Raw genomic sequence first — 14,893 nt, 5'->3', positions numbered from 1 at the left:
AAGTTTGAGAAGTGTATTATTGCCTTGTAAAGGTTAATTTTTCTGGAAGAAAAGATGATCAAAATATATGAGAAGCTACTGGTGTTTGTGGAATTTATATAGTAACTTTTTATTAGAGATGCTTTACATTTATTACTAATCATTAATGAACAGGGTTTGAAACAGCTCTTTCTATCAGCTGCTTGTTTTAACACCGGAAGTTAGCATGATTTTGAACAGGGGACATTGTAATATATTCTACCTTAAAATTATTTGTGAATTATTTACAGTTATCTTCCCAAACACTTTATACCACCTGTAGTTCCTGTTCAGTTTTTTTCCTAGGATCTTTAACTCTGTGGTAAAAATAATCGTGGTTCACTTATGCAAATTATGTTTCTTCAGGAGAGGTCTTGTATCTGCAAAAGTTGTTTAATAATGGTATGTTGCTTCTGTGTTATCTAGGCAGATTTCTGTGCAATAGAAGTCTGTGTTGTAGTCTTCGTAGGGTACTTAGGATGATGCACTCTGCTAGCAATGTCAGATGAGCAATCAATACAAGGGTACTAATTAAAACACTTTTAACTTGAGTGTTCCAAATGGGGAAAAGGAGTCATACCAGAACTATGATATCCTTCACCTGAGCATCCTACAGATTATTTAATGAGATGTAGTAAACTTAGTAGCTCTGTTTAGGTAATGGGACCTTATTTGACAGAAAGGTACTGTATTGGTCATTGCAAAACTTACTCTCTATAGATAATTAAGAGCAGATGCTTGATTTGGAGGTAGTGAGGCTTTTTACTGTCTGAGAGCAAACTACTCTAGTTACAGGTTAAGAACAATTAGCAGTAGTGTGGAGCACTGATGCTCTAATACAGCGTTGCGTATTGGATTTCCCCTCACCTTTCCTTTTGCAGTTATTGTAAAGAAAACTGCTGTAAAGCAAAATCACTTAATGATAGGCTCAGGGTATTTTAACAAAGGTGCAATTTTATTTCTAAAACAGACTGCAAGGTCTTCATAAACTTTCACGTTTGCCTGTCTGTTCTCTTCTTACATAGTGTTGCTTCACTGCAGTGCATGTTGAAATATGAACTGGGATTAAGAGAACTGCAGTTAGAGAGCCTTGAATACTTTCGCTGAATGCTGAGAATAGTTTCACAAAGCTGAAGTTTTTGGCAGCTTAGGGGATTTCCTCCTGGTGCTGCTCATTCCCATCTGTCTATGTTATGAACTGTGTTTTGTAACTGATGTGACTTGAGTATACTCTTCTGAAAATACGTAGGAAGGGGTATTGGTTGGTTTTTTGGGGTGGTTGGGGTGGTCTTTATTTTGGTTGTTTTGTTTTGTTTTGTTTTTCTGATTCAAATCTGTTCCATGATCCATCTTATGATGTTGCATATAAACATTTGTGTCTGAGCTTTCAGTTGGAGCAGCATGCTGTGCTGTCAGCAAGTAACTGGGCAGCAGAAGAAAGAATGGGTCAAGTTGGTGTTTTACTGCTGATCGGTTTTTTTCTCTGAGCCTGCAGTGAGCTAGAAGTGAAGAAATTCCTGTGCAAACTCCCAATGTACATATTCATGAAAACTTGTTTATTTTTGAATTGACTAAATGAAAGGGCAAACGTGTGTCTCAGAAAAACATGGAAAATAGGATTAAAGGAAATCTAAGTCTACAATTTGGAATTGGATCAGTTTTCAGGTGTTAAAATAACTCTTTTTATAACATGTGCTTTGTGATTTCTTTTTTCTGGCCAGTTTTTGTGGATTTAGTCATATTTTTCATATGTTCAAAAAAAACCACAAAAAACCAAACTTCTGTTGCTGTGTAAAAGGACCATAAAATATACAGGCAAATGCAATTCTTGGAAAATATTTTTTGAAACCTTTTGTATTGTGTAATAAACATGTATGAATGTGTAATGCATTTAAAATAATTTCACATAGGCTATCACACTGTATTATAAAAATATGAAACAAATTTTCCTTTCAACCTTAGCTTAGCCGTGAGTAATAAACTAGATAATATAGTTAATGAAGTTTGAAGCATTTCACTGCTAACAATTTAAACAAGTTTTAATATACATGAAGACTCTTCAGTTATTTTTAGCAATGTGTGTTGGTTTGCTTCATAGGCGATCAAGTACAACACACTATGCCTTTCCTGTCCTACTGACGTGATCTGGGATTGCGTAGTCTTTATGTCATTGCATAAATTATTTGTAGTAATTTTGTTGTCTGCTTTCTCCAACTGTAAAATTAAGTGATTCCCCTTGTTTTTTTCCTGAGACTATTAATGTGGTTTGGTTCATTGTTTATGCCCACTTTAAGAATTACTTAGGGAAAAACCTAATGGAAAAAAATGTAGTCTGGTTTTAAGAGTTCTTTTAATTGAAACCATTCCATTGGAACCTTTTGAAGGAACTAAGAGTAAATTCGTGAACTTGAGCTTGTGTATTGGTGTTAACCTAAGCTCCAGCTTCTTATAGTTGTAAAAGTAGTTGACAGCTGTGATATTTTCAAATAAAGTAGTTGTGGTTTTGTGTGAACTATGGAAAAATAGTTGCTGATATGATAGGAGATAACTAGCCTGACTATCAAGTTCCATTTTAAACTGAGATATAAGAATTTCAGACCAGTGACTCAAATTTTTCTCTAGGTTTTTTTCATATATCACTGTTGAAACATTTCTGTATTTTCTATATTACATATAGCCTTTTTCCTGAAGATATACCAGCAATTCATTGCTATAAGTATGGTGATCAAAGGTATAAGACAGTTGAATTGTTCTTTTCATGACCCAGATAATATGATTGATTTAGAGCTTAATCTCCAAATGTGATGTGCATTCTGTATTGGTATGTTTATTGACAATCCTAGGCACAAATACAGGCTAGGCAGAAAATGGATTGAGAGCAGCAATGAGAAGGAATTGGGGGTGTTGGTGGATAAGAAGCTTGACGTGAGCCAGCAACGTGCACTTGCAGCCCAGAAGGCCAAGTGTACTCTGGGCTGCATCAAAAGAAGTGCATCAAAAGAATACAGTACTCCAGTGGGGTTTCATAAAAGTGGAGTAGAGAGGCTGTGATTCTGTGATAACGGCTTTATCTATGAGGAAACAGTGCACACTTAACAGTGTGAAATTGGTCACTTCAGCTGGGGAGAGACCAGATGCAAGAGAGGAGCAGATTTCAATCAAACTGAATTGGCTTGATGCAAAGTCAAGGCAACACCAGAAGGCAAGCACAGGAGTATGCAGTCAGGGCTACCCAGAAGTGAGCTTGGGGTGAATATTCTCGTTGGCAGTAACTGCCTGTGATATTGCTGCATTACAGTATTTATATCACATTACCTTCAGTTTTCTGGGGACTAAAAATCCCTTCACTACTAAGGATTTTATTGCTACTAGACTGCCTGCACAGTCAATTTACCTCTTTTTTGATTTATGGTGTTAGTGGATACTTTGGTACTTTGTCTGCTGTTATAGCACCTCCTCAGAAAGGCTCTTTATAGCCTTCTTCAGGTCTGCTGTGGTGATTTTTGAGTACTGTAATATTTTAGGATATACATGAGGTTGAGCCTAGTATCGCAGATATGAGTCACCTTGAATACAATGAAAACCAAGGCAGTGGTGGGAGGTTGGTTGGTTTGTTTGGGGAGATTTTCTTTGAGGTTTGTTTGGGTTACTTTGGGTTTTTTTCAGGGTGTTGCTGGCCAGTTGTATCTGTCTATACTTTTCCTGTCTTAAAAAGACAGCCATGGCTACATAGCTGTGTAATAATAAAACATTGTATAGTAACTGTAACAATTGATATTGTTCCTAGCTCTATAAAGCACACAAAACACTTTCCTTTGATCAGTGATTTAGTAACATTCGGTGACTCTCATTAAATACCTTTCAATGCTTTCTATACTATTTAATTTTGTAATGATGTGCAAAAGAAGAAATAAACAGATTGCTAAGGAAAACCAAACACTGGCACAGTAAGAACCTCACTACTAAAATGGTGATTAGTACATAAAATTAGTTATTTTCAAGCCTCTGAAATACAGCAAAAGGAATCCCAACCATTCCTTATTTAGGTGTTTGTGGTATGGTTGAGCTGATATAACAGATACATACTGCTTAGAGATCCTAGTTTTTTCCCCACTGTTGACTGCACTCTCCTAAGCCTGTTGTCACCTCAAGAGAACTGTTCCAGTGTTCCATCTTTAAAACAAGTGTTTTGTCCCTGTGGGGAACTATTACAGCTGAACCCCTATGCAGGAATGGCAGGTGTTCGCTGAGAAAAGCAGCAGGACCAGGACTTGTTTGTCTTACCAGATAGTCAAACTACATCACTGCAACTTCTCAGTGAACCATTGTGTGTGTCTTCTCATTATCATGTAATGTTGGTTGTGCCCTTTATTCCACTCCAACCTTATCTGCTATGTAAGTCTCTCTCTGTATTTTGTTCCAGGTTTTAAAGTGCTGTAGGTTATTTAACATACACTGTCGCAGTACTAGGACAGTGTCGTTTAGGAATGGTACTCCCCAACTCAGTGTCCCCACCGACCAAAGCCACACTGTTGATCTCTCGTTCCCTGCCCCTGTTTTCCCCTTCCCCTTTCTGCTGTGGTGGGATGCAGTTGAGAATGGGAGGCACAAAACTCAAAGATCACAGACTGAGATAAGAACAATTTATTGGAAACAGCAATGAGATAAGAAAACCAACAATAACAGCAGCAATATTAATAACAAGAGTGTACAAAAGGCAGTGATTCACATGCAAAATGCTCACTGAGCCCAACCTGACCACAGCTGGCACCACCCCACCACTCTCCAGCTTGGAACTGGTGCCACACTACCCCGACACTCTCTCCAACCCATTTTCTTGACTGTAAGGAACCCTTTCTCCTCAGAAGAAAGAGTCCCTTTCCCCTGCCCCCAGCAAAGACATGAGGGACATCGAATAACTGCTGTGTTCTAATCATGCCCCCTCCTGGCTACTGCAAAAAAGTTAACCCTGTCCTGGCTGGAACCAGGACAGACAGCAGTATTGCTTCAGCAGATGATTTCATAGACCTTAGTCAAGGTGAAGATGGAATGTGACAGTATCTTGAGTATTGTACAAATCATAGACCTGTAAATGAGAGGAAAAACTTAATTTGACAGGTTATTTAAAATGGCATAGATGTCAGAGAGGATTTTCGAGCTTTAGGTAATAAAGCTTTCAGAGTTGCACTAACTGACCTCAGCAGCACACTTCAGCACATAGCTAGCTAGCTTAAAATATCCACTGAAGTTAAGTTGTCTTGATTACTCATTTAGCTCTTCATTTGTAGTGTCTAAGTTATCAGTAAATTGAGAAGCTCAGGTCCTGACTTTTTACCGGGGCTATAGTGTTGAGGTCAGTACAGACTTCAGGATCCGGGAAGTATGTGAGTCAGGACGTGCCAATCTCTGTTGCTGTAACTGCTCTTGCTGATAACCCGGCCAGTTTGGTAACCCTAGTCTTAAAGTCTTGGACAGCAGCAAATACCTCATTAACTGAATATGAGATCTAAAGGTAAATGGTGTTCTCGGCAGTTCACGTTATGCAGTTGCAGCATCCATGTATCCCACAATGATTGTTGTATGTGTATTTTTTGTGGGAACTAAAGGGAAGAATATGTTTAAAAATATCTATAAAATGTTCAAAACATAATTAGTACTAGTTTTTAACATAAATGGTAAGATCAAATAAGGAATATCTGAACTCAAGATTTCTATTTTAAAATGGGCTCAATGCTTTCATGTTAAAGACTGAAGTTGTATTTGGAGTGATTTAAGAAATAACATCCATGTAAAGTAAGCCTGTTATTCATGCAAAAACGATGTTTTTAAATCTGAGTGTTAAGTCAGACAATTTGTGGAAGGATCGTTCTTTTTTTGTTGCTCCAGTGTTAGTCACTACACAAAATAAAAAGTTGACTCTTAGTGTCAAATAGACCCCAAATAAAGCATATAAAGTATCATACATGTTTTCTATTCCAGTGTAGTTAATTGGTAAATGTAGACAAACTTGTCTACTATAATATAAACAGTTTAGTCTTTAAGCTACATTTTTTTTCATAAAAGATTGACATTTGCTGCTTTTTCCAGATAACAGTAGCTAGTGTTGTCTTATCGGGAAAAAGGTCAGCTGCAGTTCTGTAAGTCATGGAGAAGATAAGAACAACTTTGAATAATGGAGCAGTGGTGCAACCAGGCCTTTGTGTTTGAGAAAAGGTTAAAGACTAAAGAACTTCTTCCCCACCTAAATGATCCTCAATCATTTAGAAATATGAACTTCAGATAAAGATGTTAATCTATACAGGTTATTGTAAAAAGCTTAAGCTCTTAAACTTTAAAGCTGTCTGCAATATAGGGAATACTTTAAAATGATGTGGGGTTTTTTGTAAGAGAAATTCAATTTAATGTTTACTTTTTATTCTTCTAATTTAATTTTTTCTAACATCTAAGTAAAGATACCCAAAAATATTGTCTTAAAATCTCTATAAAAATTACTGAGTTGCATTTCTTGCACCTCTAAATGAGTATCTACCCCCCATTTAAGAAAGATTTTCCTGATGTCAATGTCGAATACATTATTGCATATAATGGTTGATAGGCCCAGTTAATTCCAGCTCACTTGCTATTATTATTAGCAGGTGTGTCCTGGAGTCCTTATCGTAAATTCAGTAGAACTGCTTTTGTCGCTGAAAGGGAGTTTTACTCCCCTTTCACTTCCTTTCCTTATACCTGGCCTGCTAATGTTTTCCTTCTTTACAAATAGAAGCTATGTTTTTCTGCTTCAGAAACTGCTGCTTGAATTTAATGTCTGTGCTACGTATCTGGAGGAAGAGAGAAGACTGAGCTCATTGTTTCTGCTACCAGTACTAAAACTGAATCTCCTTTCTAGTTTTATCTTCATATTATTTTTTTTATTGAAAATAAAAGCATCAACTCTGCTCTTAATTTAAGATAAGCAGAATTTACTGAGTTTACTCTATGATTATGTGGAAAAAAAAAAAGAATCCAAAAGCAGGAGCTTTCAGAAATGCCAAAAATAATGTTTCTGGCTGTATTATTGTAATATGGCTTTTAACATAACTGTTACTTTAAGCTCTTCCATTATCTTTTTTGAATAGCATTGCACTTAAACCGATCTATTTTTCTCTCCTTCAGTAAAGAAGAAATTGTTAATGGTGTTTATTACTGTATCAGGTGAATATGTGAGTATTTTCCTTGCCAATACTTTCTTTTATGCCTTGCATTTCAGAAGGAGACAGCTATTATTGTGATGGGTTTTGTGTACCAACGCATCTAGGAGAAATGGAAGGAATAAATAAACAGGATTAGGCAAGTACCATGGCAAAAGTGCTGTTCCTTGTTACCTCATTCAATTCTATCAGTAGAAATTCTACATCACTTAGGATAATTTTTTAAAAAGGTAGACCACTGGGGACATTGTGCAGGCTCTTGCAGAATGTGAACCATGAGAGAGGTCATGGTCTAGAAAAAGATAAATCTGGGAAATATCCCAGGGAAGCTGTTGATAAGCATACTAGTGAAATTATGACTATATTTGTATAATTTGCATGACAGGAGAGAAACAGACAAAATACATAGATAGTAAACTTTGAATATGAAGACATTACTTGCAGAACATAAACAGGTTAGCAGGAAACTAGCATGAGTTTTTCCAATGTTATTTGAAGAGGTAAGTGTTAGTTTGAGATTGTGTATAAAGCACATTCTCGTCTTCTGTTCTCTGTTTGAGACCTGAATTCTTCTTCATAGCAAAATATAACATCACTAAGATGTTCCAAAGGGGCTATTTTGCCTCCTAGACACACCTGTACACCAACTATCTCATTTTTACACAGGGAGAATCAACTCAGAATTCATCACTTCAAAGTTAGAATCGTCATGTATCTTGTTTAATGTTTGTCAACATTGAACTTCTTCAGCAATTCTTTTTTCACTCAGTATTTTCAGTGAATATTTTTTCAGCATTTCTCATCTTAACAGTCTGAATATTGTCAGCCAAAATTTTTATATCACAAAACAATCACGTCTTCTAGAACATTTATGAATGGATTTGCATTTGATGTTTCTACCTTTCTAGCAGTAGCTGCTCAGCCAAGTCTGTGAAAAGGGTAGCACAAATATAATTTTTGTCCTAACAGCCTTCATGTAAGTTTTCTTCAGTTTTTTGTTGTCTGACCCTTATCAAAATGTCACTCTAGAAATTTCAGAGAATTGTCTGAAAGAAAAATTCCCAAAATTCATGAATGTCACTATCTTCAGAACCTTTTCCAAATTATAGACTTGTATATACATATACTTCTCTTTCTTTACTTGTTCCTGATTTATCCAAGCAAACCAATTTTATCTTGTCATTTCCTTTTTACCTTTCTTTGGTTAAACATTAGGTTATTTTTGGTGTTTTAGATCTATATGAAATGTAATCTCTAATGGGTAATATTGAAAGCAGAAGTTCTCACCTAAAAATCCTATTACAATGAGGATGCTGAAGAAAGCTTCTGCTGCTGCTTTTGAGTCCTCTCAGGCAATTTTATATCTAATATTTATACTACATGAAGAAAATTAGACATTTGTCCCAGAAAAGTGCAAAAAGACAATATAGATAAACTTGATGGATTCTTGGGAATGAGCATACCTATCACATGATTGCAGGAACTGCAAGTTTAAGCTGAGTGCAGCATCTTTCAAAGAGAATTGAATTTCATACTGTCAGTAGTGTAACATAACTGATTACTTGGTACTTAATAACAACTTTACCTTAGAGGTAATAATTTTACATTTAGACTCCCATTAAAAAGATAAACACTTTTAAACTGACCACTCAGCTCACTTAACCATGGTGTCTGTTTAGTATGAAAGACTATGCATTTTTTTCCTCTTTCTTTTGGGTTTCTGAGGCCCTGCCTGGTACTAAGCCTTAACAACTTGTTTGCCTGAGACTTAGGGCCACACAGAAGTCTCTGTTGAAATTCAGGAACATTCAAAGCTCCTTATATAGCTAAAATTGCATCAGATGACCTGTGAGAAACAGGTACCACTGCAAATTCAAGTTAATGTTAAGATTCCTGTCAGCATAGGCAATCATTTCAGCCCTTTCTTGCAAAGCAACCAAATAAAGTATTACTCAAACATCTGTCAGCAGAGACTTGAGGGTCTAACCCTCAGCTAAGCTAGAAACCTATAATGAAGGACAGCTGGTCCAAACTACTTCTGCTTAGACAAGGCTTCAGCACTTCTTTGATATATTGGGAAGTCACATTTGTGACATTTGTGATATAATTTTCTGGAAACAATCCACCCAACCTAATTTATGCAGTCAGTGTTAACTCCTCTTCATTAGACTTTGTTATTTATCTTCATATTATAAAAATTATCTTCATTCAAATGTATTGTCTTTCTTTAAAACTACTCAAATTTACTGTGCAAGTTTTCACTTATAAAGAAATTAAATTTTTAATAATTCTGAGATAAACAGAAGCCTTCTGATCTCTTTTCCATATCCCTGTCCTGTACCAAGCTATGAAAACCCAATTCCTTCTTTTACTAAAATGGTAGTATTACTACTATTTATCCATAGTACTCCCTTATCAGAGGGATGGGCTTGATTCCCTTAGATTCTTCTTCTTTTTAGGTATTCCAGTGCTTCCAGAAGTTTTTCAAAGCTCAGGTTCGTCTGAGAGCTAAGAAATACCAAGATTTCACATTGCGTCTTCAAATGGGTCAAAGAGGGAAGGTGAAGGGCTGTTTTTAAGAAAGTGGTGGATAATCATTGCCATCTCAATAGAAAGTTTAACTGCTGCTGTGGACTAGATTAATTCACTAGATAGTTCATTTACTTGGAAAAAGTGTAAAAAAGGCCAATAGCCATTGTTTTTAGTGAAAGCCATCATATAATTACTACTGTTCTACTAGTAATAACCTGAAACTTAGAGTTGTCTTGGCAAACAAAAAGTCTGAATCCATAGGAAACAGGATCTTTGTCTCCTCATTTTTTTTCTTCTGTTGAATGGTGCTCTTGTTAAAAAGCTTTGGAATAAGTACCTAATTGTCAAAACTATTGCTGAACCTGCAGGCTTTTTGTACCACTGTTCATTTTGCTATTCAAACTTGAATTTTCTGTATTTCTTACATTGCAAAAAACCTGTGCTTTCTCTTGTAACCTTTCTGTATGGATCTCTGATACTTTCTTTCAAGCACTATCTAGAAACTGTTGATGACAATTTAAATTGCCAATTGCTTAAGGAGTTAATATCTCTTGTGGTATCACAGGGAAGGATATTTTTTGAAAAGTGAATATATACAACCAGAGTCCTTAATTTCTCAACTTTGTAGATAGAAATCCTGATGAAACTAGAATTAGGGCTAGCTGTGTTAGACAAAACTGTCACTTTTCTCAGGAAAGTGTAGAAAGATTTTGTAGATGAGAAGACGTTAGTTGGAGTGAAAAATTTATATAAAGCTGAGCAATTACTGACGATTTGAAGGATCTTTTTTTAATACACTCTAAGATGTTTCTTCCATGTTTGAATGTAAGTTGACTATAGAAGGGCCATGTTCTTGGTTCTGAGGAAAAAGTGAGGCTAAGAATTGTTGACTGACTGCATGTGTGCTAAGGGCCTTTGCAATGTTCTGGTGTTGATGAAATAGCTTGAACAAGGACTTACTTTAACAGTGACCTCTTCTTATACTGAGTTGTTCAAAACTTGATAGCATTTACTGACTTGCTTCCTAATGACATAAGAGCTAGTCTTCCTTATATTCAGAAAAGAAAATAGTTCAAGTCTGTCATGTGTCTGTTAAACTTTTTTGGAGTGGTTGTTCCTGTAGGTGGTGCATTCATATCTTTGCTGATGCAAAATAACCAAGTTAAGTAACATATAAGTTTTGTCATCTTCCTCAGACATGTTAATAAAAATATATTTTAAACAATAGAAAAAGATGTCACTTTTCTCACTGAAAATTTTCTAATTCTGCTAATTGCTGAGGAGTGTGTAAATCCATTTCTAAATATAGAACTGACTGAAGACCCAAAATTGGTTACAAAAAACATCTTAATGTAATTATTTTACCTATTCTACTGCACGATTTATAAACACCACCTCTCCCCCCCCTCCCCCCGTTACCCAAACCAACCAACCAAATACCCCAAAAAATCCACAAAATATTTTTTTCTGTTTTTCTCATGTTTTTCTCTTCAGGAAAACAACCAGACTGCCATAGCCAATCACATTACTGCTGCACAATATTTCTACATGTTTCCTCCTTCTAATGGTTAGTCCATCTAAGAAAGATGGGTTACTTCATGAAGCCGATGTTATCATGTTGTGCTATACACCTGACATTGAATCATAGGAATTACAGATGTCAAGCGTATTGCAAGTCTCAGTTTTGTTGACTAGTTTTCAGGACTGAGAAGAAAAAGAAAAATCCAGGAATACTGTTGCCTGTTCATGTTTGCATATGCACCACAGTCTGTTTTCTAGAGCTAGAAAACCTGAACTGATATAAAAATTAGAAATACAGTAAGCTGATTAAATTATTTGAACTCTAGACTTGGAATTTGATATATTAAATTGACATAGAACCAATGGTAATTGACAGGAGTGCATTGGCAGATAAAATAGAAATAGTATTTCATATAATTTAAAGGGAAAGTAGGTCCAAATGAAGGTTTAAGTACTTTAAAAAGAAAAAGGAAAATTTGAATAATCATTATTTTTACTGAAGCAAATATCACTGAACACCTATTGAGACTAAATCACAATGATCAGAAAATAATCACTAAAATTGGGCTATTTTGATTTGATACGTTACCTAATAATGGGTGTTTTACTGGTTCCTAATATTAAACTCACAGCTCTTATGGTTGAAATCTGTATTACCCATCTGTTGTTCTGAGATAAAATACAAAAAGAAATATATGTCTCTAAATTCACCAAGTCATGGAATGGTTTGGGTTGGAAGAGACCTTAAAGACCATCTAGATCCAGCCCACCGGGATGGGCAAGAACACCTTTTACTAGATCAGGTTGCTCGAAGCCCCGTCAAGCCTGACCTGGACACTTCCAGGGATGGGGTATCCACAGCTTTGCTGGGAAACCTGTTCCAGGGCATTACTACCTTCACAGTAGAGAGTTTCTTCCTAATATCTAAACTAAACCTACTCTCAGTTTGAAGCCATTCCCCCTTGTCATATCATGCCATGTCCTTGTAAAGTCCCTCTCCAGGCCTGTTTCAGGCTCCCTTAGGTACTGGAAGGCTGCTATAAGGTCTCCTTGGAGGCTTCTCTTCTCCAGGCTCAACAAGCCAACTCTCACTAGCTTGTCTCTATAGGAGGGGTGCTCCAGCCCTGTGATCAGCCTTGTGTCCTCTCCTGGACTTGCTGCAACAGGTCCACATCCTTTTTACACTGGGATCTCAGAGCAGGACTCATTACTCAATGTGGGGAGTCACAAGAGTGGAATAGAGGGGCAGAATCACCTCCCTCGACCTGCTGGCCAGGCTGCTTTTCATGAAGCTCAGGTCATGCTTGCTTTCAGGGCTGCCAGTGCACATTGCTGGCTAATGTTGAGCTTCTTGTAAACCAGAGAAAGCCATCTGTGATCACAGAATATGCCAAGTTGGAAGGGACCTACAAGGATCCCTCTTAGCCAACTTAGTCCAACTCTTAGCCCTGCACAGGGCCATCCCCAAGAGCCATACCATAGACTTGAGAGTATTGTTCAAACACTTCTTGAACTCTGTCAGGCTTAGTGTGTGACCACTTCCCTGGGGAGCCTGTTCCAGTACCCAGTGACCCTCCAGGTGAAGAACCTTTTTTCTAATATCCAACCTAAACCTCTCCTGGCACAACTTCAGGCCTTTCCCTTGGGTCCTGTCACTGGTCACCACAGAGAAGAGATCAGTGCCTGCCCCTCCTCTTCCGCTCACATGAGGAAGTTGTAGACTGCGATGAGGTCTCCCCTCAGTCTCCTCTTCTCCAGGCTTAACAGTAAAAAGTGACCTCAGCTGCTCCTCACACAGCTTCCCCTCCAGGCCCTTCACCATCCTCACTGCTCTCCTTTGGACACTCTCTAGTAGCTTAATGTCTTTGCTGTATTGTGGTGCCCAAAACTGCACGTGATATTCAAGGTGAAGGCACACCAGTGCAGAGCAGAGTGGGACAATCCCATCCCTCGACCAGCTGGTGATGCTTTGCCTGATACCCCCAGGACACGGTTGGCAAGGAAGGCCTTGGCTGGTGCAAACAGCTTATGGGCATTAGTCAGGCAGTCTAATCCAGCACTGTTTCTATAGAACATTTAAGTTAATTTTCCTTCTAATTAAGTAAACCTGAAGTATATCAGTGAACCTTTACCTTCCTGGAATTAAAACATACAACATAATGTGAGTTGACTGAATTGCTTGCTAATTGAAGCAATCAGTCAAAATAACGAGGGAGGATTTTCTAGTTACTGGTGGTGGTTGGGGGATAGAAGAGACATTCAGGAACTCATTGAAAGTAGAAATATGATTAGGGGTACAGACTCAGGAGGATTTGTGTTAGGGTTGGCAGTGAAGAAATAGTGCACTCTTCACTCATTGAAAAGATCATTGTTTATGTCTGTTGTGCTGAGCTGTTTTATACTCTTACTAAGCAAGTTTTTCTGGTATATGGCAACCATAGAATTACTATTGACTTAAACTAGAAGAAAAACTGCAAGTTCTAATTTAAATTGAATTGTCACTTCAGGGTGGAATTTTTACTAGCTTGCTGTAGTTCCTACAAGTATGCGATCTGGATGGTGTTCAGCACTCATTAATCACTTTTGCATACCCCTTTACAGCTGGATTTTCAAATCTGGTTTTAAAGTTCATTTAACATGCCTTCCAAAAAGTAAATATGTCAGTAAGTTTTGGTTTGTTTTACATGCTCATTCTTCTGGTAGTTTAACTTAATACAAATCTATACTGCATTCAAACTTTATTCAGAGTTGGTCAAGACTAGTTTAATTTCAGATTATGGAAAGTAATTCAGGAACACCTGGAGCTGAGGTTTATATCCTTACCTAAATTTTGAAAGCACTGTGTTTTTATAGCTCTTCAGAGGAAAGACAGGAACTGCATTAACACTTGTTAGAGCAACAGTTAATGCAATGCTGACTAGAACTTAAACCCCTCAAATATTAATATTAAAATGTCAAAAAATAAAGGGAGGAGGAATAAGTTTATTTGTTCTTTAATGAAGGAAATTAATTTTTCTTCTTTAAGAAAAAAACAGTCAAGTTTTAAAGCGTTTGAGAGATATTATAGTAATGTGAACAAGGTTTGCTTCTTTATTTTCTGCTGATCTGGTATTGAAAGTAAAGACCTCAAGTCCTCCTGGAAGTTATTTCACTAGAATAAGTATGTGCAGATTTTAAATCCTCACAGGTTATGTACACCAGTTATGGACTTGGAAACTGGTTTATTTCTCAACTGAAATATCTCATTGAAAGTTGCCTTGTGCTTAGCTTTTTCTTGTGGCAGATTCAGACTCAGTATGTTAGAAATCTAGGTTTCAAGTTGCAAGGATTTGAAAACATCTAACTTTGAGTGGTTTTGTATAGTAATGTTATATAATTTAGAAAATTTGTGTCTGTATAAAGTTGTACTCAAATTTAAATCCTCCTCCAGAGATGGTGAAAATTACACTGTGTGTGGCCTCAGATCCCATAATCTACATGGTATAATTCCCTTCCTTAAAGTAGATAGTAGAAAGCCACTAATTATAGAAATTCTGGCAGGTTTCAGCACTCCAGGCTGCTTTTCCAAATTGTAAAATAGTGAAATGATTCCATCTTTTGCTTTCTTTAGAAAAGTTCAGTCAGCTGGAATTGTT

This window comes from Myiozetetes cayanensis, unplaced genomic scaffold (assembly GCF_022539395.1).
Source record: "Myiozetetes cayanensis isolate MyiCay16 unplaced genomic scaffold, myiCay2020 scf7, whole genome shotgun sequence".
Classification (NCBI taxonomy): Eukaryota; Metazoa; Chordata; class Aves; order Passeriformes; family Tyrannidae; genus Myiozetetes; species Myiozetetes cayanensis.
The sequence above is the reverse complement of the archived record's forward strand: the minus strand, read 5'-3'. Positions refer to the sequence as shown.